The sequence below is a fragment of the Sinocyclocheilus anshuiensis genome, unplaced genomic scaffold (assembly GCF_001515605.1).
Source record: "Sinocyclocheilus anshuiensis isolate Anshui unplaced genomic scaffold, SAMN03320099.WGS_v1.1 scaffold48, whole genome shotgun sequence".
Classification (NCBI taxonomy): domain Eukaryota; kingdom Metazoa; phylum Chordata; class Actinopteri; order Cypriniformes; family Cyprinidae; genus Sinocyclocheilus; species Sinocyclocheilus anshuiensis.
Genome location: NW_015554124.1, coordinates 1,009,880 through 1,016,040, shown reverse-complemented (window position 1 = coordinate 1,016,040; position 6,161 = coordinate 1,009,880). Strand labels below are relative to the sequence as shown.

General features: G+C 36.1%; 1 pseudogene; it reads left to right on the top strand.

The window, feature by feature from the left end:
* The window catches only part of LOC107670087 (gastrula zinc finger protein XlCGF7.1-like), a 7,233-nt pseudogene extending 4,035 nt beyond the window's left edge, over positions 1–3,198 (top strand).
* The last annotated feature ends 2,963 nt before the right edge of the window (positions 3,199–6,161 follow it).

Here is a 6,161-nt window from a genome sequence, read left to right as displayed (position 1 = left end):
GTCTTATGTTGTGTGTTGGGTGTCTCAGGTTGTGTGCTTGGTGTCTCAGGTATTGTGCTTGGTGTCTCAGGTATTGTGCTTGGTGTCTCAGGTTCTGTGCTTGGTGTCTCAGGTATTGTGCTTGGTGTCTGAGGTATTGTGCTTGGTGTCACGGGTATTGTGCTTGGTGTCTCGGGTTCTGTGCTTGGTGTCTCAGGTTTTGTGCTTGGTGTCTCGGGTATTGTGCTTGGTGTCTCGGGTTCTGTGCTTGGTGTCTCGGGTTTTGTGCTTGGTGTCTCGGGTTCTGTGCTTGGTGTCTCAGGTATTGTGCTTGGTGTCTGAGGTATTGTGCTTGGTGTCTCGGGTTCTGTGCTTGGTGTCTCGGGTTTTGTGCTTGGTGTCTCAGGTTTTGTGCTTGGTGTCTCGGGTTCTGTGCTTGGTGTCTCAGGTTTTGTGCTTGGTGTCTCATATTAAAAACAAACAAGCAAGCCCAGCCCAGATGAGAAAAGGTAACGCAAAAGTAATGTAACACATTACTTCCCATAAAAAGTAAATAATGCAATTACTTATTTAGGTAGTAGCACAATATTGTAATTACTTTTATAAGTAACTTTCAAAAACAATCAAAATGTGTTATTTTTCTCATCTGGGCTGGGCTTACTTGTTTGTTTTTAATAAAACAAGTTCTGTCTTTGGCAAATGTAAGCTTTCACAGCAAAAGTGAAATGAATAAGCCTCAGGCTGAAGGAAATATTAATTCACGTCTGTACAGTAGAGCGCGCAGCTCAAACAAACTGCTGCTTTTCTGTTTTGCATGAAGAATCTGATGCAGGAGAAGAAAGTTCAACACTCTTCATGAATAAAAAGAAGAAAGAAACACAAATGTTGTTGATCTAAAGGCATTCTTACTATGGTTGAATTGGATTATCGAATGTCAGCAGCAAAGGCATTGGTTAGTAAAATGGGATTAAATACATTAGTGTTATTTCATATATTTAATTATTGCAGGTTTGAGACCTTATTCTGAATTTACATTTCACGGTTTTTATTAATTTTGAGGAATACTGAAGCTGTTTTTGTGCACGTGAAATGAGTAAATGCATGTTCACATTTAGTCTAGAAATACAGAAAGCATCACAGCGAAACACAACAGAAAGTTTACACAGCGAACACAGTCTGTAAATGTGAAAACAAAGTAACTTGTGATACTTATTTGGAAAAGTAACTCCGATGTAAATAGTACATTAAAAAGTAATGCGTTACTTTACTAGTTACTTGAAAAAGGTCATCTGATTTCGTAACTTGCGTTACTTGTACCCCCAACACTGCAAAGGAAAGACAGAACTAACTTTTGAAGATCAAAGATCTGATACTTAATACTCAACTTGAAATGATTCTAACGTATTAATATGTTTATTTTAGACCAGATAGAAGTGAAAGAGCAAAGACAAGAACTGAATGGAGTATTCACACAAGAAAAATGTGCTGAATGTGCCAATTTACAGAAGATCTCAGACATCATCATAATGAAGGTGAAAACAAGGAACTATTTGAAAGAGATAGCACCGGAGTTAAATATGGCAGCTCAGTTATTTTGATATTTTGTCATTTATATTACAAACATACATTTGTACATGTTTAAATCTGATGCTAAAGTAAAACTACACTGGGGTGCATTTCCTTTCAACAATGCAACTCACTGTTCAATATCCTGCCTTTCATAAAAATGAGTTTGCTGTTTTATGTGCTAATAATGAAAAATACTCTGTATTTCTAACAGCAAATATGTTCATTTAATTTTAGCATAACTGAAGCAGTTCAGTATAAATTAAGTCCTGTATTTTAATTTCTCCAGATCTGGTCCTGTGGGTCTCAGTATCAGACAATGATCAGTGAAGCCCCTCCCACAACAATTCACCTATAAATACTGGAGAATATTCACATCATCCTACAAGAGAAGAACAAGCTCCAAGGTGCAGCAGCTGAAATCTGTGACTGTTAAAGATGGAGTTTATTAAAGAGGAGTTTGAAGACATGAGTGATCCAGAACCATCCAGAATAAAACATGAAGATACTGAGGAACAAACAGGTTGGTTCTTGGTTCTTAATTACTGACTGTTTTTGTTAGTTGTGAAATTATGATCAGTATATGGATGATAAATGATACAGAAATGCATTTAAATTATCCTAACACTGTTGTCATCCACAAGATAATGATCTAATCTTTTGCACATCAGAAATCCGATACTTTTTACAATTATCTGATCTCTGTTTTTTCTGCTGTTAAATCAGGGTTCACAAACTGATTTTTACTTGTTTATTTTAGACCAGATGAAAGAGCAAAAACTAGAACCGAATGAAGAGGAGGAGAAACACTGTGACTTCAAAACTCAAAGAATAAAAGCCAAAAAGCTGCACAACTGCTCACAGTGCGAAAAGAGTTTCTCACACAAAAGAAACCTTAAAAGACACATGAGAATCCACACTGGAGAGAAACCATACACATGCCCTCAGTGTGGAAAGAGTTTTTCACAACTGGACACTTATAAACAGCATCAGAAAACACATGATGAAGTGAGAGATCACATGTGTTTGGATTGTGGGAAGAGCTTCACTAAAGTTACCAGTTTGAAGCAGCACAAAAGGATTCACACTGGAGAAAAACCTCACAAGTGCTCATATTGTGACAAGAGTTTCACTCAGGCAGGAACCATGAGAATACATGAGCGAGTTCACACTGGAGAGAAGCCATATCACTGTACTCAGTGTGGAAAGAGTTTCACAGATAAAACTGATCTAAATTTTCATCTGCTCATTCACTCTGGAGAAAGGCCATTTACCTGTGATCAGTGTGGTACAGATTTTAAATTATCAATACTTCTAAAAAACCACATGAAAATTCACACAAATGAGAGGCCTTTTGCATGTTTTTCTTGTGGAGAGAGTTTTGCTCAACTGGATCACTGTAAACGGCACCAAAAAATACACACCGGTGAGAAAGATCATGTGTGTCGTGAGTGTCCAAAGAGCTTTACTAGATCTGACACTCTGCAACGTCACCAAAGAGTTCACACTGGAGAAAAACCTCACAAGTGCTCATATTGTGACAAGAGTTTCACTCAGTCTGAACACCTGAAAAAGCATGAGCGAGTTCATACTGGAGAGAAGCCGTATTACTGTACTCAGTGTGGAAAGAGTTTCAGATGTAAAAGTGGTCTCAACCGTCACCTGCTCGTTCACTCTGGCGTAAAGCCATTTACCTGTGATCAATGTGGTACAGATTTTAAATCATCAGCATTTCTGAAAAAACACATGATAATTCATAGAAATGTAAGACCTTATGTATGTTTGTTTTGTGGAAAGAGTTTTGCTCGGCTAAATCATTGTAAAATGCACCAGAAAATACATACCGGTGAGAGAGATCATGTGTGTAGTGAGTGTGGGAAGAGATTTACTAGAGCTGCCCATCTGAAACAGCACCAAAGAATTCACACTGGAGAAAAACCTTACAAGTGCTCATTTTGTGACAAGAGTTTTAGTCACTCTGGAAACCTGAAAAGGCACGAGCGAGTTCATACTGGAGAGAAGTACTACTGCCCTCCCTGTGAGAAGAGTTTTAGATATTTAAAAAGCCTAAAAAGGCACTTGAAAAAATGTCACATCGTCACAGTGAGCAACATTTTTGTGTTAAAATAGTCAAATAAATTGTGAGATAAACAAAATATGAAGTTGCTCCCAAAAGCACAAAGGAACCATTCATTTTGTGAATTTTGACTTGTTTGTAGTCTGATTAAGGAACTATAGAGTGATGTTTGAAGTTTCACCATAAAATGATTCTCGCAGTGTTAATCATTTCAATCTTTCCTACTGTGTAATTAGTTTGTAAAATCAGGCTGGACTTGGAGGTTTTGCTTGAATGAAACACATTCACTTGTTTTCTATATGCTCAAATTGTACATGAATTGGAAGATTTTAACCAATAATAATAAAAATTGCTAAAGAAAGTTTTCATTATTAACAGATGGTTTAGAATTTCCATTAAAACGGCTGCATTATGTTGCAAGACAAACATTGTTGTATAATTTAATTTGAACAATATAAGTTCAGTAACAAAACCTGTATCATCTGAATCACTAGATTCTATTGTTTAATTATATTTAACTTTTATAAACTAATTTCAATATAAAAAGAAATATCATAGTTAATAATATTGTAGTTTGTCTTAGTCTATTGACACACAATGAAATGTGACCCTGGACCACAAAACCAGTCTTAAGGGTCAATTTTTTGAAATTGAGATTTATACATCATAAGCTGAATAAATACGTTTTCCATTGATGTATGGTCTGTTAAGATAGGACAATATTTGGCCGAGAAACAACTATTTGAAAATCTGGAATCTGAGGGTGCAAAAAAAAAAAAAAAAATTTAAATATTGAGAATATCACCTTTAAAGTTGTCCAAAGTTCTTATATTACTAATCAAACATTAAGTTTTGATATATTTACGGTAGTAAATTTACAAAATATCTTAATTGAACATGATCTTTATTTAATATCTTAATGATTTTTTGGCATAAAAGAAAAATCTATTATTTTGACCCATACCCGTGTGACTTATGACTGGTTTTGTGGTCCCGGGTCACAAATGTGCTTAATGTGCCAATTTACAGAAGATCTCAGACATCATCATAATGAATGAGGTGAAAACAGGGAACTATTTGAATGAGACAAAGAGGCTTTTCAGCATCTCAGTTAAACGTGATGGCTCTGTTATTTCGATCTTTTGTTGTTTATATTACAAACAGACATTATCATTGGGTGATTTCTATGCACATACAAGTGGGGGCGGGGCTGATGTTTATGTTCTGGCATTCCTTTCAAACTGTTCAGACACATGGAAAACTCCTCCAACATAGAGAGCACAAGTAATTATTTATTTCTATGAATGCATAAATTACACTAAAAAATGCTGGGTTAAATATAACCCAGCACTGGGTTAAAAAGGGACAAACCCAGCTATTTGGGTTGTTTTGACCCAGCAGTTGGGTTGTTTTGACCCAACCGCTGGGTCAAAACAACCCAATTGCTGGGTTTGTCCCTTTTTAACCCAGCGCTGGGTTATATTTAACCCAGCATTTTTTAGAGTGTAGGATTATTTTATTGTAAGATTCTAGAACACCCTGTCCTGTGCCCTCTATACCTGCTAAGGATGCAGCCATGATCATGGTCATAAGACATAGTGGTTTGCTTAACTGGCTATACTAAGTTTTTTCCTTTACTTTGCTGAGCTGACAGTTTCACTTCCTCTACTTCCCATATATAATGTACCCCTTACAATAAAGCTTTGTACCTTGATAGAACTACACTCTACACTCGTGTCTGCGTCATTCTTGGTTCTCGGGTATACCTGCTTTGTGTGCTCCATCTCTCAATCAGAATAGATCTTCTCAAATTCTTTATTCTAACATTTATTTATAAATCTGATGTTAAAGTAAAACTACCCTGGGGTTTCCATACAATGGTGTAGCCTAAGGCGCTTCTTATAAAAATTCCGCATTTCAAAAACATGAGTTGCTTCTTATACATTTGTTTTATATGCTAATAATATACAGCCGTACCAAAATCCTCTGTATTTGTAATGGCAAATATGTACACTTCAAATTCAGCATAACTGAAGCAGTTCAGTATAAATTCAGAAACTTGTATTTGATTTCTCCAGATCTGGTCCTGTGGGTCTCAGTATCAGACAATGATCAGTGAAGCCCCTCCCACAACAATTCACCTATAAATACTGGAGAATATTCACATCATCCTACAAGAGAAGAACAAGCTCCAGGTGCAGCAGCTGAAATCTGTGACTTTTAAAGACAGAGTTTGTTAAAGAGGAGATTGAATACATGAGTGATCCAGAACCATCCAGAATAAAACATGAAGATACTGAGGAACAAACAGGTTGGTTCTTGATTCTTAATTACTGACTGTTTTTGTTAGTCGTAAAATTTTGATTAGTATATGGATGATAAATTATACAGAAATTAATTCAAATGATCACTGTTGTCATCCACATTTAACTGAATTAACAAGATAATCACTAATCTTTGGCACATCAAAGATCTGATACTTTATACAAACATCTGATCTCTGATGTTTTCTGCTGTTAAACCGGGATTGCTTGAACTG